Source organism: Balaenoptera acutorostrata, chromosome 13 (genome assembly GCF_949987535.1).
Source record: "Balaenoptera acutorostrata chromosome 13, mBalAcu1.1, whole genome shotgun sequence".
NCBI lineage: Eukaryota > Metazoa > Chordata > Mammalia > Artiodactyla > Balaenopteridae > Balaenoptera > Balaenoptera acutorostrata.
This window is the reverse complement of record NC_080076.1, coordinates 56,544,661-56,570,013: the sequence shown is the minus strand read 5'-3', so window position 1 is coordinate 56,570,013 and position 25,353 is coordinate 56,544,661. Positions and strand designations below refer to the sequence as shown.

At 35.0% G+C, this 25,353-nt stretch overlaps 1 long non-coding RNA gene across 5 annotated transcripts in view; it reads right to left on the bottom strand.

The window, feature by feature from the left end:
- Positions 1 to 20,473, bottom strand: part of LOC130704610 (uncharacterized) — a 169,063-nt gene extending 148,590 nt beyond the window's left edge. For 2 of the 5 annotated variants that reach the window (XR_009005032.1, XR_009005034.1), the window contains exons 1-2: positions 20,039 to 20,473; positions 12,912 to 12,974 (exon numbers count right to left, since the gene is read on the bottom strand). This is a non-coding gene — a long non-coding RNA (uncharacterized LOC130704610). Of the gene's footprint in view, positions 1 to 12,907; positions 12,975 to 19,705; positions 19,786 to 19,850; positions 19,979 to 20,038 lie in introns of those variants that run through there. The other 3 variants (XR_009005033.1, XR_009005036.1, XR_009005035.1) reach the window with 3 other exon arrangements.
- Between the last annotated feature and the right edge of the window lie 4,880 nt (positions 20,474 to 25,353).

Genomic DNA, 25,353 nt, shown 5'->3' with positions numbered 1-25,353 from the left:
TACAGACAAGCAAAAGCTAAGAGAATTCAGCACCACCAAACCAGCTCTACAACAAATGCTAAAGGAACTTCTCTAAGTGGGAAACACAAGAGAAGAAAAGGACCTACAAAAACAAACCCAAAACAATTAAGAAAATGGTCATAGGAACATACATATTGATAATTACCTTAAACGTGAATGGATTAAATGCCCCAACCAAAAGACATAGACTGGCTGAATGGATACAAAAACAAGACCCATATATATGCTGTCTACAAGAGACCCACTTCAGACCTAGGGACACATACAGACTGAAAGTGAGGGAATGGAAAAAGATATTCCATGCAAATGGAAATCAAAAGAAAGCTGGAGTAGCTATACTCATATCAGATAAAATAGACTTTAAAATAAAGAATGTTACAAGAGACAAGGAAGGACACTACATAATGATCCAGGGATCAATCCAAGAAGAAGATATAACAATTATAAATATATATGCACCCAACATAGGAGCACCTCAATACATAAGGCAACTGCTAACAGCTATAAAAGAGGAAATCGACAGTAACACAATAATAGTGGGGGACTTTAACACCTCACTTACACCAATGGACAGATCATCCAAAATGAAAATAAATAAGGAAACACAAGCTTTAAATGACACAATAGACCAGATAGATTTAATTGATATATATAGGACATTCCATCCAAAAACGGCAGATTACACGTTCTTCTCAAGTGCGCACGGAACATTCTCCAGGATAGATCACATCTTGGGTCACAAATCAAGCCTCAGTAAATTTAAGAAAATTGAAATCATATCAAGCATCTTTTCTGACCACAACGCTATGAGATTAGAAATGAATTACAGGGAAAAAAACGTAAAAAAGACAAACACATGGAGGCTAAACAATACGTTACTAAATAACCAAGAGATCACTGAAGAAATCAAACAGGAAATAAAAAAATACCTAGAGACAAATGACAATGAAAACACGACGACCCAAAACCTATGGGATGCAGATACTGTCATTCCCATTTTTTGAATGGAGAGACAAAGTAAGAGATACTCTGTAAATCAAAGTTCTCAGAGCAAGGGAAGTGGCAATAAATGGATTCAGTCCATTTTCTCAGTATCGTTCAAGTTAAATTTTAACAAAACAAAATAATTGCATAGAAAAGAGGCAAGTACAACACTTGTGAAATAGACAAATATAATTGACAGCAAACTCAACAAGTGTCAATATTTTGATGAGGTTGCGAAGGATCTACAAAGACAATAACTATGAAATAATGGTTAAAGCACTAGGTTTGAGGTTAGACAAACTTGGTTTCAAATCTTGGCATCGCTGTTAACTAACTGTGTGACTTTTGGCACATGCTTTGCTTCTGTGGTCTCAGTTTCTTCAATTGTAAAATAAATATACATGAAATCAGGTGAGGATTAAATGAGGTACTATGTAATATTCTTAGCACAGTTTCAAGCACACTTTAAGTGCACATACATGGTCGCTATTCATCCTGTGCCATTTAAGGGTTGATCTGGAGTTCCATACTCTTTGACGTGTGGTCCCTAAATTTAGTATGATATTTCCTTTTAGTACACTGAAAAAGAACACTCTAATTTCCCTAAAAATCATTAAATCATCAAAAAATGTTTCAGTATGGCTCCAACTCTATAAAATCATCTGCTGTCCCTTGTTCATTCAGATGACAGCTCCATATAAACTGTTACATAAACAAACACACAAAAAATACCCACAGATTGCAGCTGAATATGCATTTGCTTTCTTGTTTCTAGATTTCTTTTCTGTTATTTTAGCCCAACTCATGGCTGTGGAGGTCAAAACCATCTGGCTTTATACTAAAGTATTTTTTTGTTACATCCCTAGACTAATTTATAGAGGCCATCTGTTAAGTTCTGACTGACACTAAAAAGTTAATGATTTAAAAATAAAACAACCAATTTTCAGTTCCAATGTGAAATTCCCAGTGCTCCTCATAGACTGACTATCAAGAGAAATAAATGACAGAAGTTACATTAACGGCCACCTGGTGTATTCCGGCCTTGCTTGATACCAGGGGCGTATATTATCAAACTAAGAGACACAGAATTGAGTAGATGTGCCATCTCACAGTTGAAGCTTATTTGATCTTATTACGTTAGGAAAATATCTTCTTTAAAACTCTTTCTATTGATCAAATGACATTGAGAGGGTTTCTAGAAATTACTCATCAGACCAGAAAGAACATCTTATTTCTTTTTGTAAAGCATATTTTTAAAAAATTCTGTGATAAATTTCAGGGAAAGGAATGAAAATAAAGAAGAATACTGCTGCTCCTCTTACACAGATGCAACCTCAGCTATGATATTTCTGAACAGAAGGCAGTTTAACAGGAAACAATGAAATATCTACTATCCATCTACTAATCTAGGTGTATAATAGTATTTCCCAAACTACTTTTCCAGACCATAGTGGTCTCAAAGTATCTCCATCAACTATCTTCAAAGTTTAAATATCTTAAAGGAAATGGTATACTAGCCTAACAATAAGGCTGTTGAGTGGCATCAGATAATTGGACAGAAATTTATACTTAGAAGTGGGTTGCAGTCATAACTCATACCTAAACCATGTTCTTGTCTTGGAAGCTAGCAGTAAGCAGAAGCTGAAGATGTTGGTGTAAAATGGAAGAAAGGGAGGTTATAATTTTTGGAGGCTGGCGAAAAAGCAATACTTGCTATGTTGTAATAGAAAGTTTGGCTACACCAACACCTGCAGATAACGTGAAAAATTGAAAGAGATCATGGATCTGGCTAGAGATTTTCAGGCAGACTATTTAAAGTGCCAAATGCTTCCTCTAGCTGTCTATGATTAAGCTCTGCATGGCTGCCTTCTCTTGTCTGGAGCTGTAAGTAACAACAACAACAAAAAACTTGCTTTTCTTCTGAGTGTCATTGTGTTGTGTCCTGTCATCAAAAGAGTCTTTAAATCGTATGAAAATGGGGGTCTGTCTGGCTCCACCTGGGATGGCTAGTCTCTGCGCCATGCGGTCTTAACATTTTCCAGCAAGCTAGCCCGAACTTGTTGCTATTATAGCGGCGGGATTCTGAGAGTCACAGCTGGCTTGAAACTGTCATATTGCCTCTTCCATTGCTTTCTGTTGGTTAAAGATGTCATAACATCACTCCATCTCAAGGGTTAGGGAAAAGAGTCCACATCTTGATGGGAGAAAGCTGCAAAGTCACGTTTCAAAGGCCATGGATAAGGAGGAGTTGAAGAATCGGAGCAATTTTGCAATCAATCAACAAAAGAGGTTTTGATTTTGGTAATTATCAAAACATCATTTAAAGGCATGTGTGATGAATAAGATAGCCCATCAATTTAGATAGTACCTTTCCAGGTTAACAAACAAACAAATAAACAAACTGTCTGTGATTATGGCTTATGTACTTACATTGCCCATAATTGAGACAATTCCAAACCCCAAATATGTTTTGAGACTTAGCTATCTTGGTTTTATGAAAAATTTTTCAAGAATCTATTCTGCTTGCTACTTGCATTTTTCATAAAACTTTTGCAGAAATGAATTGTCATTGGTGATATATCTCACTGAAAATTGAAAATTACAACAGAAAATCAAAAACAATTATTAATGTATTGACCTCCTATACTCTGTACTGCATTACAAGGGGGTTATAGATACTTTATCAATAAATCAACAAATTTTACTTAAAGCTTTTTATTTTAGTTCATTTTTCGTGTCTCTAATAACATTGAACACTGTGAAAAACTAATAGTTTATTGTTTTTTGTATGTGGAGGTGGAGCTAAGGTGCATGAAATTGAGTGAATCATTATCTGTTCAGGTCATACTAATGTCAGACTCTTTAGGGAATTATTTTATTATTTTTCATCCATCGTTCCCATCTCTTCCTATAATATAATATTGTGTGTGCATGTGCCTGTGCATGTGTAGATAGATAGATAGATAGGTAGGTAGGTAGATAGATCAATATTATATTCCTAGTGATTTTCTGGCTGTATATTTTTCAATTTATAAATATGACACCATAGTATAAATTCTATTATGTTTCCTTCTTTTTTTACTCATCATTTTGTTTTTTGAGATCTAGTCATGTTTTTGTGTATAAATTTAACTCAGAAATTCTCATACCTTACCCCAAACAATGCTGTGATGAGTAATCAACCTCACTCTCCTAATGGAGAGTGAAAATTTAACAGAAATGGATACCCAGGGCCATGATTGCTAGGTACTGAGGTACATGTGGGGCAGTTATGTTCTCTTCTATTTTTCACTCTTGGTCTGCTCAGGCCACCATGATAAAATACCATAGACCGGGTGGCTTAAACAAGAGAAATTTATCTTCTCACCATTCTGGAGACTGGAAGTCCAAAATCAAGGTGCTGACAGAATTAGTGTCTAGTGAGAACTCTCCCTTTGGGTAGCAGACATTTGTTTTCTCTGTGCTCACATGACCTCTCCTTTATGCGTGCACAGAAAAAGTGAGGGAGCTCTCTGTGTCTTTTCTTATAAGGACACTAATCCTATCAGATCAGGGCCCGACACTTATGACCACATCTAACCCTAATCACTTCCTTAGAGGTCCCATCTGTAGATACAAACACACTGTGGGTTAAGGCTTCAACATTATGAATTTAGTGGGTACACAAACATTCAGTCCATAACAGCTTTTACTTTGTATTACATTTACTATTCCCTCTGAAACAGTGTTTCAGTTTTAACAATAAATTATATGGTCATGTTAGGTATATGCATATGTAAATTCTCTAAGTCTTGCTAAATTATGCTCTAAATACGCTATTGGACACTTCTACCAAAAGTAGATTCCTTGTTCCTCCACATTTTATAAGGAATTTTTATTACCTGATTTGTGATTTTTTTGCCACTTTTACTTATTATGATAGGCATTTTGGAACTGAATATTATGTCCTTTAGTTTATAGTATAGTCATTTGTGACAATCTCCATTTAGAGCTGATAAGTAAGGGTATAATAGTATTAATAGTTTATTATCACAGATATTAATAGGAGCCCTACATGCAATAAATTGTTAATATACTATAGCAAGTTAACATTTGATAAATGAGCTCTATTCTCATCGTGTAAAATAGAAGAAAGATGCATTTTAATGGAACCAATATCTTGCAGTTGCATGATTTTTGAGCGAGGTACTTAACCTCTCTAAGCCTGTGATTTTGTACTCATCTGAGGGATATTAATAAATACCTGGTAGAGAGCATTAAATGAAATCACACAGAGAGAGCCAATGGGCTACATAGTAGGTCGTCCATAAATGTGAATTCTCTTCCCTCTGTCTGGAAAGTCTCTATTGACAGCAGGACAATGAATGACTTGACTTTTCAAGTCAAGTCATTCTGGCTCTTAATCTTTTTCTTCTGGCTCTTAATCCTCTGACTTTCATTTCCAGATTGCTTTTTCTTCCTCTTAAGAAATTTTATTTTAGTTTTCAGCCTTCTCTTCAAAAGACATGGCTTTGATTCATGCTTGTTTTCTTCAATCCCAAAGCAACTTGAGGGGTTTAAGTCTCTTACAGTTGGGAGCTGAGAAAATGATAAGAAAAGAGCCACACTAAGTGCTCTGGAGGTGAGCTTCTCCTGGGGCGAAATCCTTTCTCAGCTGCAGAGTTTCATATCTGCATTGCTGTTTGGAAAAGCAGCTAGATCAAGCCTCCTTTGAAACACTGTTAAAAAGACATGGCTTTTGGTGAACCGGGTACTCTTCGTAGAGAAATGATCTGCGTCCCAGGAGGAGGAGGCAGCAGGAAAGGACAAGCGGGAGCTGGACGGGGATGGGGGTGTGGAGGGGATGGCTGACTGAAGCATTTGCTAGGGCGATACCTGCCACGAGCAGGGCAGGCTGCAGATGGGTTTCGGCAAAATGCCTTGTGCCCACCTGATGTCTTGGGTCTGGCCAGACTGTCAGCGAAATCTTACCATCTCTACCAGGTGCCTTTCAGGGATCTTTGGCACAGGGTCTATTTTGTCTTGTCAATTTTTATCCAAGTAAAGGATCTTTGCAATGACAGGCATAGTTGAAAGTTGACATATATCAATTTAGATAAACGATCAGTTTCAGAAAAGAAAAATTGATGGCTCCCCTATAGACCTAAGCAGGTAGCCAAATAGAGGAATATGGGCTTGTAGGGATATTGGTTTCAACATTAGTAACTGCTTTGCTTGCCTCAGTCTACTCAGTTCGTCCTCAGGCCCTGCCATGCTGACCCCACCAACTATCAAACCTTTGACATCAATCCTTTGCCAGCTTCTGAAAACACAACAGCATAGAAGAATAATAGTTATTTCCAACAACATGTACCTGTGAAGGCTTTTTGTTATTACTCTGCCTGAATGGAACACATATGTAACTTGTGGAGTTTAGGTCATGATTTAACGTATACACCCAAACTGTCTCTGTCCATGTTAGATAATTTTTAAACAATTAATTAATAAAGGACCACTTATGTAGTAAAGCTGGTGTAACAAGGTGGGTTGACATTAATTACTTAGTTGACTGATTATGAGGTTCTAGTAAAAATATATATATTAATAATATATTATATAATATATATGATACATATAATATATATTAATGTATATATCCTATACAGTTACAGTTTGGGATTTCTCTATTTAATTCTGTTCCTGCACATATTTGTTATAGCTACTTGTGAAAGACAGTAACTTTCTTTTAATAATCGCAGAAGCAAAGCTAGACATCATGACTATGAAAGAACCACAGTTAAACTACCTTGTGTTTTCCTCTACATACATTTTGGATTTTGAAACTTTGAATGAATCAGCAGAGGACAGGTTAAAAATTGCTATAGTTTTAACTGCTTTCCTATTTTTTTCCTTTAACCAGATTGTCTGTTTATTAGAACTGATTGATTTGAATTGATGAGTTTTATCGATTTTTGCCATGCACAATTTAATTTAATCAAATTGCCTTGTTCCAAGATGTGAAAATGAGCTTTATTTTCTAATCCAATTAGGGGGAGCTTATAGGATGTTGTTCACATAAGAACTGGAGAATAACTAATTTGCTTGCCAGTAGCTGAAGCCAACAATATACAGAATACTCATGGTGCAATCCCAAATGGTACAAATACCTGTGCCTAAAAGTTTCTGAAATAATGCTATTTTTAGGGAATGGTGAATCATAAAAAATGACCAGCCAAAGTTATATGCACTAAGGAATTTGCACTACCATAGGGCCCAGGAATCTGAGTGGTGACTCAAGTTATAAGAGTCAGCCAGTCTGGGCCCCAAAGTCATAAAATCAGCCCTAACATTCTTTTTTTTTTTTTTTTACAATTTATATTATTTTTATTAAGGTTGGTTGAATCAGTGATATGGAAAAATGACTGTAAAGTTATAGAAGGATTTTTGACTATGCAAAGGGTCGGAGCCCCTAACCCTCTTGTTGTTCAAGCATCAACTTGTGTATACACACACACACACACACACACACACACACACAGTTGTACAGCAGAAACTAATACAACATTATAAAGCAATTATACTCCAATAAAGATGTTAAAAAAAAAAGTAGATATAGTTGTAGGTCATCATAGATAAACCACGTGGTAACCATACTTTAAAAACCTACACTAGATACACAAAAACTAGGGAGAAAGGAACACAAGCAAGCCCTAATATTCTTAAGGCTTCCAAAGGCATAACCTGGAGGGAATGTCCTTTTCCTTTCCTCCCACGCTGTACTCCCATACAAATCCCTTTCTAAAGCTGACCACGTGTCTACTTTAATCTGATTTTGCTCATAGAAAAATGCCAGGTATTGCAGTGCTTGTGGAAAACCCCATTATGATAAAATCTATTACAGCATCCATTTTTATCTAGAGATCACAAGAGGGCAATTCTCTGTATGGTGTCAAATATTTCTGAAAATTTCTTTTCAGATTGTAGCTCAGCTTAGTTGTTGGGTAAAATATTGATTCACTATCAAACTGGTCTTGATTTATATGCTATTTTTAGTTAAACCCGTACATAACTATGATCAATAAAGACAATTTTCCTAGGTTTTGTGTGAAGTCAATCTCACATAGTAGGTCAGTGAATCACAAGGAAACATCCTGAGTGTAAATATTTTTTCTCTAAATGAACAGATATTTATTATTGTGTAATAGTTTTTTCTTTATTTATTTTTCAAATGAAAGGACTCAGAAATTATAGTATCCAATATTGTTATAGCTATTAAATATAGATATTTACCATTTTGTTTAAGCATTTCTTAAAAACTTCTCAAACACCTTAATTTCCCATTGTTTTTTGCATTTCTCTTATTTGTGAGTGGAGCTGAGCATCTTTTCATCTAGTTAAGGGCTGCTTTTCTTTCTGTGAGATGTCTATTTATAAATGATATCCTTAAACAAATTCATTAATGTTAAATGTTTGTCAGGATATAGAAATACAATAATTTCAGTACACTGACTTTTTTAGCCATCAACCATGATAAACTTCATTTTTATTTCTCATAAGTAGTGTGTAGAGTCTCTAGAACTTTTGTATTGTCATTTACAAACAATGACATTCTTGATTTTTTGTTTTTCTGGTTTGCTTCCATTTCTTACAATTTTGATTTATTCCTTTTGCCTTATTATAGCAGAAGAAATTCCAGCAATATGGTTAATGGGAGTGGAAAAGAATAAACCAATCAAAAAATGATACTGGGGCAACCTGTTAGCATATGGAGAAGACTAGTTGGAAACTTATTTTGCCATAAATTAGTAATTAATTCCAGATGGATGAAAGAGCTAATTGTGAGAAAAAGTGAAATTCATAGAAGAAAATACAGAACAATATCTTTATGAACTTGGTCTAAGGAAGGTTTTTTTAAAGGATGTTGGAAAATATAATCCACATGAAAGAGAAAGTTAACTTTTTATATTAAAATGTAGAATTTCTCTGTATCCATGCACAAGAGGCTCCATGAGTGAAACAAATGAGAAAAGGTACCTGCACACCAGATCCATACACAAAATTATTATTATTGAGTGTCTATTATGTGCCAGGCATATGCAGAGTTCTAGGTACAGAGCAGTTAACAAAAGGGACAAAAATTCTTGTCCTCATGGAGCTGACCTTCTAGTCCTATAGTTGGTGTGATGTAAAATCAGGATTTGAACCTATTTCTGCCAACTCTAAAGGTCACGCCTTATGAAATAATAAATACACTGACATTGAACATTTATACATTACTTTATAAATATTGTGAGCTTGGTTAATATGGGTTCATCCCTGACCATTGGATCCACACTCTTAGAACAAAATTTGAACTTACAGAGAGCAAGCTCATGCTATGATGAATTCTTTAAAATAAAAGTAATCTTGAAAGAAGCCAACCTTTCCAGAAAATAACCAATCTTGTAATATATAGAGATAGAAATGTATCAGAAACTCCTGTAAATCAGTAAGGAAAAAACAATAGAAAATATGCAAACTACAGGAATAGACAATTGACTTATAAAGAGAAAATATAAATGATCATTAAATATAAAACATACTTATCTCACTAGTAGTCAGGTAACTTGATATTCAAAGCAAAATGGGATATTAATTCTTACTCATTCAGTTGGTAAAATGTAAAGTCAGACAATTCAAACGTTGGAGAAGATGTGGAGCAATATGAATTCTTACACACTGATGAGAGTGCAAATTACACATCATCCTTGGGAGAGAGTAGATGGCTAATATCTAATAAAGCTGTAGCCACCTGTATCTTATGATCCAACACATCCAATTCTACATGTATAGCCTAGAGACATGTACATAAATGCTTATTGTAACATTGTTTATAATAGGAAAAACTGGAAAAAAGAGCGACTTAACTGTCCACTAAAAGAAAGATAGACAGTATGGTACTGGCACAAAAACAGAAATATAGATCAATGGAACAGGATAGAAAGCCCAGAGATAAACCCACGCACATATGGTCACGTTATCTTTGATAAAGGAGGCAAGAATATACAATGGAGAAAAGAAAGCATCTTCAATAAGTGGTGCTGGGAAAACTAGACAGCTCCATGTAAAAGAATGAAATTAGAACACTCCCTAACACCATACACAAAAATAAACTCAAAATGGATTAAAGACCTAAATGTACGGCCAGACACTATCGAACTCTTAGAGGAAAACAGGCAGAACACTCTATGACATAAATCAAAGCAAGATCCTTTTTTGACCCACCTCCTAGAGAAATGAAAATAAAAACAAAAAGAAACAAATGGGACCTAATGAAACTTAAAAGCTTTTGCACAAAAAAGGAAACCATAAACAAGACAAAAAGACAACCCTCAGAATGGGAGAAAATATTTGCAAACAAAGCAAGTGACAAAGGATTAATCTCCAAAATATACAAGTAGCTCATGCAGCTCAATATCAAAAAAACAAACAACTCAATCCAAAAATGGGCAAAAGATCTAAATAGACATTTTTCGAAAGAAGATATACAGATTGCCAACAAACACATGAAAGGATGCTCAACATCACTAATCATTAGAGAAATGCAAATCAAAACTACAATGAGGATCATCTCACACCAGTCGGAATGGCCATCATCAAAAAATCTATAAACAATAAATGCTGGAGAGGGTGTGGAGAAAAGGGAACCCTCTTGCACTATTGGTGGGAATGTAAATTGATACAGCCACTATGGAGGTTCCTTAAAAAACTACAAATAGAACTACCATACGACCCAGCAATCCCACTACTGGGCATATACCCTGAGAAAACCATAATTCAAAAAGAGTCATGTACCAAAATATTCATTGCAGCTCTATTTACAATAGCCAGGACATGGAAGCAACCTAAGTGTCCATCGACAGATGAATGGATAAAGAAGATGTGGCACATATATACAATGGACTATTACTCAGCCATAAAAAGAAATGAAATTGAGTTATTTGTAGTGAGGTGGATGGACTAAGAGACTGTCATACAGAGTGAAGTAAGTCAGTAAGAGAAAAACAAATTCCGTATGCTAACACATACATACGGAATCTAAAAAAAAAAAAAAAATTGGCTCTGAAGAACCTAGGGGCAGGACAGGAATAAAGACACAGACATAGAGAATGGACATGAGGACACGGAGAGGGGGAAGGGTGAGCTAGGACGAAGTGAGAGAGTGGCATGGACATATATACACTACCAAATGTAAAATAGATAGCTAGTGGGAAGCAGCTGCATAGCACAGGGAGATCAGCTCGGTGCTTTGTGACCACCTAGAGGGGTGGGATAGGGAGGGTGGGAGGGAGACGCAAGAGGGAGGAGATACGGGGATATATGTATATGTATAGCTGATTCACTTTGTTATACAGCAGAAACTAGCACAACATTGTAAAGCAATTATACTCCAATGAAGATGTTAAAAAAAAAAAAAGAAAGATAGATATATACATTATACTCAATTCATCTAATGAAAAATAGGTAGCAATGATCATTGAATGGTCTGGCACTCTTTCTATCAACAAAGATAAATCTCACAAACATAATTTAGAGCAAAGATATAAATTGGAAGAAGATGCATTCAGGTTCTATTTTGTGAATTTAAAAACATGTAAAACATTACTCTATATTGATTATGAATTCATACATATTTAGTAAATATATAAAAAAGTATGAGAAACTCCAAATTATGACAGTGTTTTCCTTTTGAAAGAGGAAGGTAAATCCAATTGAAGTAGTGAATTAAAGAGGTTTCATGTGATTTTTTAAATTTTGTTTCTTAATCTGAGTAATAGGAATGTATATTTATACTTATATACATGTATAATTTATATCATTCTCTACACATGTTGAATGTCTAAAATATGTCATGGTATTTTAAACTTATAAAATAGTGAATTTCCCCTCAAATTTGTTTTCCTTTTTCTTTTCTCTTCCTAATACAGATGGATATTAATGTTGCCCTTGAAAAAAACAGAATATACCCAAGGTTATCCAATGCAATATTCACTGCTCCCTTTCAAAATAAACCATTTTATCCAAAAGAGAAGACTAGTGATATATGTTCTGAAAGAATAATTTTATACCCATGCTATTAATCTCTAGTGTATAGCCAAACATATGGGAAATTTTTCAAAATACCCTTGGCTAAACCTCACAGGAGGCCTATCAAGTAAAAAACCCAGGGATGGATTCTTACTATAAATATGTTGAAAAACATATTCCCCAGGTGTCTCCAAGGTGGAATCCCAATTGTGAACAACTGATTAATGTGATCAACATCCAATTATGCAAAGTTAAATTACCTGTACTTAAAATCATCTTTGTGTGTATTTGAAGAAAGATTTTTGCTGGACGCAACACCATGATTATGTTAAGGGCCAGACGTAGAAAGACCAGCCTAGAGAAATCAACATACTCTATGTATGCTTTTGTTCTTTTTCCTGCACTTCAGTGCCCTTTTTACACAGCAAAGTATGCATAGAATATACTTCAGAGACGATTTCACCCTAAGAACAAGTGTGCTTTAGAATTAGAGTTTTTGGCAATTAATATCTCTTTCTGATAATACAACTATTGATTTATTGACCTTTTATTTGTCATTTTTAGTAGTGATTGATGACTTTGTTTTTCTAATTTTATGAATTGTAATTTCAGGGCCAGTAATAAAGCACTGATATATAATTTATGGTGAAAAAATAATCGGTAACCTCTCCACAAGGTGAATACATTTAAACCTCAGAAAACTTAGTTCACTTTCCCAGCCAAGTAAAAAATTAAGGAATAGAAAATAACACATTTTAGCTTCATGTTAATCATTTAGAATCACTAGAGGGACAAAACCCATTATTCTTTTCTTAACTGTCTAAGTTCATAGACTTTCAAAAGAACAGCTACTTACTCACATTCAGCCCAGAAGCAGTTTCACCATAAAGGTGATGGAAGTTTGTACGTAGTTGCACTTCAGCCTAAAAAAAAAAAAAAAAAAAAAATTCTCCTTTAGTCCTGTTTGATGTTCTGTGTTCTTTAAGAGCAAAAAATCCTCTTCACCGAAAGTATTATCTTGTCAGTTAATTTTTTATTGCTGAATAGTTATATGTTTAAACAATGTTTCTTTGGGAGGCATTGTACATGGGCCCTTAGTGACATCAAATGCAAAATGATAGCAGGTGAGATGACACACATCCAACATGAATTGGGGGCGAGGTGTCATCCATTCCTCCTAATAACTTTGAACTATAGTTTTGAACATCTTTCCAAAGGCGAGATGGGGAAAAAGAAGCATGTAAAGCCAATATCATCCTTTGGGAGACACATATAATTTAGGGGAAGGAAAAGAAAGAAGTTTCCACAGAACAAAGACAATAACAACAATAACAACAACTATTGATAAAAGATAAATTGTCAGAATAAAAGGAGAACTGAGAAAGAGAAACGGCTCAGAAGTCACAAGAGTACCATCAACAAACAAGCATCGGGGTGAGAATGAAACAGCATCCACCACAAGTCGGCTACAGCCGAGGTGTTTCCTATGTATTCTATCAATTTATCATTATGTTATCTAACTGCCCTGTGTGGAAGGTAATTTTTTTCAACATATAGAGATTAAAATTTGGGTTTCGATAAGACTCTCAAAATCTGTTTAAATAAAAAATATAATGTGTCATTTCATTTATTCCTTCCATTCATGTGAGAAAAAAGGAAACACCAATAATCAATTTCTGGCTTTTCAAAGAAAAGCCTCAAGTATTTATACCTTTGAGAAAACAGAGATATCCATTTAAATGTTATTTCAGGACACTATGTTATTAAGTAAAGCAATCAGTTGGAATTATACACCTCTTAGAGTTTAAGGGTTAATTTAATAAGACACAACAACAATATCAGAAGTCTGGGGGTTTTACAAAGTCTCCTTACTGGATTTAAACTTCTTAAGAACAATGTTTTGACGCAGAATATTATCTGTTTTTCTTGCAGAGGTAATATTTTGTCTTACTCTTTATAGCCTTTTTTTTTTTTAAACCAGCAATTAGAAAGGCTTATATTTCAAGACTAAGAACTGGAATTTTACTGGTTAGCCCCAAGAGAAAAAGAGGATGCCTGGAAAACGCAACTCCTATGACACGGAAAGGAAAAGGTCAGAACAGGATAATTAAGAAATGGCATGTGGAGGGTGTAATACTTTAGATATGTATTGTCTTGCATCTATATAAGTACCACACGGTCAGCATCTGTAAGTGATAGAACTGTTTGGAGACCTATATCAGCCTGAAGCCAAGGCTTATGTTTCCTCAATCATCCTTTGGCCTCTCACATCCAAGGAGGTATTCAGTGGATATCACCCAGAGAATGTAAGATCAATGAAAAAAAAAAAAAGAGAGAGAGAAAGTGTCACAAATTTGGCACAGAGGAGACAATAGTGAGGAAAGAAGTTAGATTCATAACAAAGGGTAGGTAAACAGGAAAAGAGTAGAAACTATAGTTTTATCAAAATGACCTAGTACAATAACTGAAAACACACCGCAAACCTAAGAAATGCTGGATATCATGTGAAAATTAATGCATAGCTGAGCTTGCAAGAAAGAAAGGAAAACACAAAGATGACAGAAATTAAGAAGAAATAAAGAAATGTGGAAAGTAAAATGAAGTGATAATGTAGCAGCCGTGGTCTTTATCCAGCTTGGGAAACCAGGGGCATGGATTTTAACTTTCTTTAGGAATAGATCTTGAGCGCACGTGAGGTCAAGATTTGAAGCTGGGCCACCTTCAATGAAGTTAGGACTTTAAAGGGCTTGACACTCAGTAAAATGTTCACTAGGAAGAACTCTAGTCTTCACACAGGGTGATAACAAGAAGCTCCTTTGTCTCTGTGAGGGCTCTTGGTGAGAAAGATTAGTGCCCTGAGGAAATACAGAACTCGAGGCCCATGTCTCATATGGGTCTAAACTCAAATTTCTTATATATAAGTAGAATGGAAAGCCCCATACCAAGGAATAATTTAAATATTTTTTCTTGAGTTGCTGATAGCCCAAGGGTTCCTCGAAGAACTACTTTCAAAACCCCTCTGAAGTAAAATACTCATAACTAAGACCACAAGGAATTCACAAATGAAAAAAAAAAGTTCACTGAAAATGAACCCAAAATAAAAAATGAAGAACCAATCCACATATGAAACACTAGCAAAATCAAATCCTGGAACTTGAAGCACTAAAGGGGAATCGTTGTAAAAGAATAAAAATTCATGTTAAAAAATTATTGAAGAGTCAAAACCCTAAGAAATGGGTGATATATGAAATTGGACACCAGCTGAGGAGGTAGCTATTGAACTGGAAGTTAGACTTGAGAAAAATTAACAGAATGATGTGCAATGAATCAAAAAGATTTTTAAAATATAGAAAATATTTTAAAAAATATCATCCAGAAGCCTGGATGATAGGTTTTAACCCATTAATAGTAGCTTTTTAATGAAAAAGTAGAGTCTATGACTAAGAGTGAGAGCAAAAAAGAGAGATATTTGATAAGAAAAAGGTTTTTTTCAGAAAATTCATGAAAGAAAAGAATCCTCAGATTCAAAACTATCAATATCAAGTAAGATAAAAGTAAGGAGAGTGAGGAAAAGCAAAAGTAAGAAAAAAATTCTTTAAAAGGAACTAAATTAAAAGAAAAATTTATCCATAAAGGAATGATACTTTCATTGAATACAAGCTTCATAGTAGCAAAAACATATGAGAGAAGACACTCTCTCTTATGTGCTGAGAGAAAATTGTCCAACAAAAACTAAATATCCAACTAAATCATCATCCAAGAGTAAGGGTATATAGACAAATATAGATGGAGATAATTTACCCTTTTTGACCCTCACTGAAAGAATAAATAATGGATAGACTTCATGAAGAAGGCATTTGAATCCAGAATGAGGGAGAGAAATGCCAGACACATGGGTAAACAAGGAGATAAACAAGCATTAACTGTGTAGCATAACAATACTTGTTACAGAAGGAGTTATATAATATCCTTCTTCTCCATCTGAATTGAAATACGTTGACAAATATTTTAAAGATTTGGGCAGATGGAGATCAAAACAACAGTTTTCATTAACCAGTATATCTTGGAATATATGGTTTAGGTGTAGAACTAGACCAGCTTGAAAATCTACTCTGAAACAAACTTACTCCTCAAAATGGTAGCCACTCCAAGATTTACAACCAGCCAAGAGCAACTGTACATTTTCAAGCAGCCTAAAGCCAAAAAGAAGAACAAGGAGCATATCAGACCATTCTCAACTCCTTCTCCCAAATTCACTAATCAGATGACTTACCACTTCTCTCGGAAGGTATATCAGCAAGATAAATAGAAGTTATGTGGCTGTAACAAATAATGCAGAAATCTCATTGGATTAGAGTAAGAAAGCTCTATTTTTTTTGATCTTATAAAACCCGCTGTTTTTCAGCTGTAGACCTACTCAATGACTTCACGCCTGGTCTCACTACTGGCTGATGGAGAGGTGCCTCTTCGGCTGAGAAGGCAAATAAATGCAAACCGCATGATCGCTCTTCCACTGAGAAGCTGCACAAGTCATACCTATTTATATTCCATTGGCTAAAATTTCACACAGCCAAACTTGATCTGAACAAATACAAATCCTACCAAAGGAGGAATGAGTGAGGGGGTAAGGCAAGAAACACCCCTATAGTGTCATTCTGTCCACATGGAAAGAAGGAGCCAGAAGAAGATAATAGTGAAATTTTATATGCATGTTGATGTGTGGGGAGGCAGGTGGTTATAAAGCAAGATGAGATTAATGTTCCATAGAGCTACCATGACCCTGCAATCCCACCCCTGGGCATAAACCCGGAGAAAACCATATTTCAAAAAGATACATGCACCCTAGTGTTCACTGCAGCACTGTTCACAATAGTCAAGACATGGAAGCCACCTAAGTGTCCATCGACAGATGAACGGATAAAGAAGAAGTGGTGTGTGTGTGTGTATATATATATATATATATATATATATATATACACACACACACAATAGAATACTACTCAGCCATTAAAAAAAAGAATAAAATAATGTCATTTGTAGCAATGTAGATGGACATAGAGATTATAATATTAGGTGAAATAAGTCAGACAGTGAAAGACAAATATCATATAATATCACTTATATGTGGAATCTAAAATATGACACAAATGAACATATCTATGAGAGTTTGGGATTGACATATACACACTACTCTATGTAAAATAGATATCCAACAAGGACCTACTGTATAGCACAGGGAACTATACTCAATATTTTGTAATAACCTAAAAGGGAAAAGAATCTGAAAAAATATATATATATATATATGTGTGTAACTGAATCACTTTGCTGTACACCTGAAATTAACACAACATTGTAAATCAACTATACTTCAATAAAAAAAGAACACATTATACATTTTAAATACGTGCAGTTCATTGTATTAATATTTCAATTACTTCAATAAAGCTGCAAAAATTCTGCTTCCTACAATTAATACACATTCTTCTCTTGCACACATGGAACATTCTGAAAATTGATCATATTTTTGGACAAAAAGCAATTCTCAATATGTTTCAAAAATAGGTATTATACAGGCCATGTATTCTGATCTTAATGTAATAATGATAGAAACCAATTACAAAGAGATAAATTTAAAAACTCATACCTAAGAAATTAAAAACATAATTCTAAGAAATTCATGGTTCAAAGATGAGTCATAATATTCAAAACTGAATAATTCATAGAATACTGCCTTTGTTAGTTTCCTATTGCTGCTGTAACAAATTGAAAAAGCTTGGTGGCTTAAAACAGCATGAATTATTATCTTACTATTTTGTATGTCAGAAGTCTGAAATGGGTCTTAGCTAAAATCTGTGTCAGAGGGCTGCATTCCCTCCTGGAGGCTCTAGGAGAGACTCTGTTCCCTTGCTTTGTCCAGTTCCTGGAGGTCACCTGCATTCATTCATTCATGACCCCCTTCCACCCTCAAAGCCAGAAATGGGCAGTTGAGTCATTTTCATATTGCATAACCTGATTCTGACTTTCTCTCTCTTTCACTTACGAGGAGCTTTGCAATTATGTTGGGATTAGCCACTTGGCTAATCTAGAGTAATCTTCACAACTCAGGGTCAGTTAATTAGCAAACTTAATTCCATCTGCCATGTAAACTTCCCCTTGCTATGTAATATAATATATTCACAGGTTCTAGGGACTAGAATGTGGATGCACCACCTTTGGTGGGGGGCAGGGAGCACTATTCTGCCTACCCCACAGCCAAAGTATTAACTTGAGGGGAAAGTATAGACTTTAAAGTACAGACTATAAAGAAGAAAGGTTAAATTTTGAGGTAAGCCTCCATCTTAAGAAGACAGAAAAAGAAAACCAGAAAAAGCCAAATAAATGATGAAAGGAATATTTATGACAAGGGAAAAACAATTAATGAGACAGGACACATAAATGTTACAGAAGATCACAAAAGCCAAGCTGCTTCTTGAAAAGAATAATAAAAATTAAAACAAAGTCTCTTGCACATTAAATCTAGAAAAATGAACCACTCAAATTAACATTAAAGAAATGAGGAATACATAATTGATTAAAAATACAGCATAAAATGAAAAATTTTAATCGATAATTTCAAAATTAACTGTTTTTATAAAAAATACAACTTGTTAAAACTGGCTCAGGAACACATTTTTTAAAACCATCAACCTATAATCATTAAAGAAATTGAATCAGTACTGAGAAACCTACCACCCTCATGAACACACTGTAATGTTCTAGGCCCATAAAAATTTTAAAAGCAAGTTCTACTAAATCTTCAAGGAACAGAGAATTTTCAGAGAATTGAAAAATAGGCAATATCCCTCAAACTCATTTTATTAGGCCAGTGAAATTTTGGCACTCAAATCAGAGAAGTCTTTAGAAAAAGGAAATTTAGAGTACAGCTCACTTCTTAAAAATTAATATAGATACAAAAATCTGTATCAAAACACTAAAGCAATGTATGAAATCATAGAATGTATTGAAAACTCTGTGTTTCACAGGAAAGCAAACAGTATAACGTTAGAATCTCTAAGTCATTAACAGATGCGGAAGAAAACATAACACCCTTTTATGATCCAAACTTAGCTAGAAATAGAAGGCAGCTTATTTAATATGACAAATGATGTCCAGTAGACCTACAGTAAATAGCATACTTAAACATTTATAACACAGAAAAATAAAACCATAATAAACCAAATTACTCCTCTAAAATTCTCAAAAGAAAAAAATACTCACTATTAAGACTTTATTCAACATATATTGGTAGTCCTTTCAAGTGCAAAAAGACAAGACAAAGAAATATAAAAGTATTGGAAAGAAAGAAAAGGTTATTATTTACTGACAATCTGGTTGCCTTCATAGAAAACCCAAGAGATTCCACAGATAAATTAACACTATTGTTAAGTGCCAGATAGAAGACCAAAAATTAAAAATCCAATAGCAGCAAATATTTAGACAATTTATATAGAACATGTAATTAAAAAAAAAAAAGAACATTAACAGAGGAACAGAGCCAAGTCAGTGTCTATGAATGTCTAATTAAAAATGAATAAGATCGGGGGACGAGGCAAGATGGCGGAAGAGTAAGACGCGGAGATCACCTTCCTTCCCACAGATACAGTAGAAATACCTCTACACGTGGAACTGCTCCTACAGAACACCCACTGAACGCTGGCAGAAAACGTCAGACCTCCCAAAAGGCAAGAAAATCCCCACGTACTTGGGTAGGGCAAAAGAAAAAAGAAATAACAGAGACAAAAGAATAGGCACGGGACCTGCACCAGTGGGAGGGAGCTGTGAAGGAGGAAAGGTTTCCACACACTAGGAAGCCCCTTCACGGGCGGAGACTGCGGGTGGCAGAGGGGGGAAGCTTCGGAGCCACGGAGGAGAGCACAGCCACAGGGATGCGGAGGGCAAAGCGGAGAGGTTCCCGCACGGAGGATGGGCGCCGAGCAGCACTCACCAGCGCGAGAGGCTTGTCTGCTCAGCCGCTGGGGCGGGCGGGGCTGGGAGCTGAGGCTCCGGCTTCGGTGCTAGCCGGGAGGGAGTCCGGGAAAAAGTCTACAGCTGCCAAAGAGGCAAGAGACTTTTTCTTGCCTCTTTGTTTCGCGGCGCGCAAGGAGAGGGGATTCAGAGCGCCGCCTAAATGAGCTCCAGAGACTGGCGCGAGCCACGGTTATCAGCGCAGACCCCAAAGGCGGGCGCGAGCCGCGGCTATCAGCTCGGACCCCAGAGACGGGCAGGAGATGCTAGGGCTGCTGCTGCCACCACCAGGAAGCCTGTGTGCGAGCACAGGTCACTCTCCACACCTCCCCTCCCGGGAGCCTGTGCAGCCCACCACTGCCAGGCTCCCGTGATCCGGGGACAACTTCCCCGGGAGAACGCACGGCACGTCTCAGGCTGCTGCTACGTCATGCCGGCCTCTGCCGCCGCAGGCTCGCCCCGCCTCCTCCGTACCGCTCCCTCCCACTGTCCTGAGTGAGCCAGAGCCCCTGAAGCAGCTGCTCCTTTAACCCCGTAGTGTCTGGGTGGGGAACAGACGCCCTCAGGCGACCTACATGCAGAGGCGGGTCCAAATCCAAAGCTGAACCCCGGGAGCTGTGCGAACAAAGAAGAGAAAGGGAAATCTCTCCCAGGAGCCTCAGAAGCAGCGGATTAAAGCTCCACAAACAACTTGATGTGCCTGCATCTGTTGAATACCTGAATAGACAACGAATCATCCCAAATTCAGGAGGTGGACTTTGGGAGCAGGATATATTAATTTTTCCCCTTTTCCTTTTTTTGTGAGTGTATATGTGTATGCTTCTGGGTGAGATTTTGTCTGTATAGCTTTGCTTTCACCATTAGTCCTAAGGTTAGGTCCGTCCGTTTTTGTTTTTTTTTTTTTTAATTAAAAAAAATTTATTTTCCTAATAAATGTTTTCTTAATAATTTTTCCTTATTTCCTATTTTAAGAAATTTAAAAAAATTTTTTTACTGTTTTTCCATATTTTTTATTTTTAAAAATTAAAATTTTTTTTCTTAATAAATTTTTTCTTAATTTTTTTCTTAATTTTTATTATAAAAAATTAATAAATCTATTTTTAAAAATTAAAAAAAATTTTTTTCTTAATAAATTTATTCTTAATTTTTTTTCTTATTTTTTATTGTAATAGTTTTATTTTATTTTATTTTATCCTCTTCAACGTGATACATCATATTAAAAAACTGAAGGAGAAAAACCATATGATCATCTCAATAGATGCAGAGAAAGCTTTCGACAAAATTCAACACCCATTTATGATAAAAGCCCTGCAGAAAGTAGGCATAGAGGGAACTTTCCTCAACATAATAAAGGCCATATATGACAAACCCACAGCCAACATTGTTCTCAATGGTGAAAAACTGAAACCATTTCCACTAAGATCAGGAACAAGACAAGGTTGCCCACTCTCACCACTATTATTCAACATAGTTTTGGAAGTGTTAGCCACAGCAATCAGAGAAGACAAAGAAATAAAAGGAATCCAAATCGGAAAAGAAGAAGTAAAGCTGTCACTGTTTGCAGATGACATGATACTATACATAGAGAATCCTAAAGATGCCACCAGAAAACTACTAGAGCTAATCAATGAATTTGGTAAAGTAGCAGGATACAAAATTAATGCACAGAAATCTCTGGAATTCCTATACCCTAATGATGAAAAATCTGAAAGTGAAATTAAGAAAACACTCCCGTTTACCATTGCAACAAAAAGAATAAAATAGCTAGGAATAAACCTACCTAAGGAGACACAAGACCTGTATGCAGAAAATTATAAGACACTGATGAAAGAAATTAAATTGATACAAATAGATGGAGAGATATACCATGTTCTTGGATTGGAAGAATCAACATTGTGAAAATGACTCTACTACCAAAGCAATCTACAGATTAAATGCAATCCCTATCAAACTACCACTGGCATTTTTCACAGAACTAGAACAAAAAATTTCACAATTTGTATGGAGACACAAAAGACCCCGAATAGCCAAAGCAATTTTGAGAACGAAAAATGGAGCTGGAAGAATCAGGCTCCCTGAATTCAGACTATATTACAAAGCTACAGTAATCAAGACAGTTTGGTACTGGCACAAAAACAGAAATATAGATCAATGGAACAGGATAGAAAGCCCAGAGATAAACCCACGCACATATGGTCACCTTATCTTTGATAAAGGAGGCAAGCATATACAGTGGAGAAAAGACAGCCTCTTCAATAAGTGGTGCTGGGAAAATTGGACAGGTACATGTAAAAGTATGAAATTAGAACACTCCCTGACACCATACACAAAAATAAACTCAAAATGGATTAAAGACCTAAGTGTAAGGCCAGACACTATCAAACTCTTAGAGGAAAACATAGGTAGAACACTCTATGACATAAATCACAGCAAGATCCTTTTTGACCCACCTCCTAGAGAAATGGAAATAAAAACACAAAGAAACAAATGGGACCTAATGAAACTTAAAAGCTTTTGCACAGCAAAGGAAACCATAAACAAGATGAAAAGACAACACTCAGAATGGGAGAAAATATTTGCAAATGAAGCAACTGACAAAGGATCAATCTCCAAGATTTATAAGCAGCTCATGCAGCTCAATAACAAAAAAAACAAACAACCCAATCCAAAAATGGGCAGAAGACCTAAATAGACATTTCTCCAAAGAAGATATACAGATGGCCAATAGACACATGAAAGAATGCTCAACATCAGTAATCATTAGAGAAATGCAAATCAAAACTACAATGAGGTATCATCTCACACCGGTCAGAATGGCCATCATCAAAAAATCTACAAACAATAAATGCTGGAGAGGGTGTGGAGAAAAGGGAACACTCTTGCACTGTTGGTGGGAATGTAAATTGATACAGCCACTATGGAGAACAGTATGGAGGTTCCTTAAAAAACTAAAAATAGAACTACCATCTGACCCAGCAATCCCATTACTGGGCATATACCCTGAGAAAACCATAATTCAAAAAGAGTCATGTAATACACTGATGTGTATAAAACTGATGCCTAATAAGAACCTGCAGTATAAAAAAACAAACAAAACAACTAATACTAAACTTTCATTGGGTTATCTGTATGGAAATATGTTAATATAAATGTTTCAGACATTACATGAAATTTCTAAAAATCTTATATTTGTATTTGTATGGAAATATGTATGGAAATATGTTAATATAAATGTTTCAGACAGTACATGAAATTTCTAAAAATCTTATATTTGTATTTGTATGGAAATATGTATGGAAATATGTTAATATAAATGTTTCAGACATTACATGAAATTTCTAAAAATCTTATATTTGTATTTGTATGGAAATATGTATGGAGATATGTTAATATAAATGTTTCAGACATTACATGAAATTTCTAAAAATCTTATATTTGTATTTGTATGGAAATATGTATGGAGATATGTTAATATAAATGTTTCAGACATTACATGAAATTTCTAAAAATCTTATATTTGTATTTGTATGGAAATATGTATGGAAATATGTTAATATAAATGTTTCAGACATTACATGAAATTTCTAAAAATCTTATATTTGTATTGGTATGGAAATATGTATGGAAATATGTTAATATAAATGTTTCAGACATTACATGAAATTTCTAAAAATCTTATATTTGTATTTGTATGGAAATATGTATGGAAATATGTTAATATAAATGTTTCAGACATTACATGAAATTTCTAAAAATCTTATATTTGTATTTGTATGGAAATATGTATGGAAATATGTTAATATAAATGTTTCAGACATTACATGAAATTTCTAAAAATCTTATATTTGTATTTGTATGGAAATATGTATGGAAATATGTTAATATAAATGTTTCAGACATTACATGAAATTTCTAAAAATCTTATATTTGTATTTGTATGGAAATATGTATGGAAATATGTTAATATAAATGTTTCAGACATTACAGGAAACGTCTAAAAATCTTATATGTTCTGGTATAATGTTATAAGTAATAATCCTAGTTATTACTTTAAAATGTATATCTCAGAAATAACTAATTTTCTTGTCAACTGCATTATTATGAACTTTCATCAAATCTTTAACCATGGTCATTTTTAAGTCTTTTGTCATTTACAGACAGTTCTGGGTGTACTCTGATGATTTTGCAAATATGTTCCTATAAAAGAGTTTCATCTTCAAGAAATTCATGGAAAAGACTCTGACAAGTACAGGTTTCTGGTAACTGACTGTACTGCTGAACTGAATGAATAAGCATTTTCAGAACTCTAATGAAAAACTGATGAACTCATAAAAGTGCTAACAAAAGATCAAGATGAAAAAAAAGAAATTAATTACATGGGACTGAGTGAACTGATGAGGATGAGTATAATTTTTGTGACTTTCTGTCTGAATTAAAAAAAAAAAAAAATTCCACAAGGACTCAGAGGAAAAGAATATACAAATCAATTTTCACTGGAAAGTAAAGGAGCTGTTACAGTGGAGGATTACTGGACTGAATGTCAATGTTATGACATAGTATAAGTGTGTTTCATGTTTGGTAATTGCAATCATTGTTGCTTTTGTTGTGGTCATCCATGTACAATGCTTGGTGTCAGTCTATCTATCTCTTGTAAAAATAAAATACAGTGTGTGTGTGTGGAAAAAAAAAAAAAAAAAAAAAAAAAAAAAAAAAAAAAAAGAGTCATGTACCAAAATGTTCATTGCAGCTCTATTTACAATAGCCAGGACATGGAAGCAACCTAAGTGTCCATCATCGGATGAATGGATAAAGAAGATGTGGCACATATATACAATGGAATATTACTCAGCCATAAAAAGAAATGAAATGGAGGTATTTGTAATGAGGTGGATGGAGTTAGAGTCTGTCATACAGAGTGAAGTAAGTCAGAAAGAGAAAAACAAATACAGTATGCTAACACATATATATGGAATCTAAGGGAAAAAAAAAAAAAAGGTCATGAAGAACCTAGTGGCAATACGGGAATTAAGACACAGACCTACTAGAGAATGGACTTGAGGATATGGGGAGGGGAAGGGGTGAGTTGTGACAGGGTGAGAGAGTGTCATGGACATATATACACTACCAAATGTAAAACAGATAGCTAGTGGGAAGCAGCCGCATAGCACAGGGAGATCAGCTCTGTGCTTTGTGACCACCTAGAGGGTTGGGATAGGGAGGGTGGGAGGGAGGGAGATGCAAGAGGGAAGAGATATGGGAACATATGTATATGTATAACTGATTCACTTTGTTATA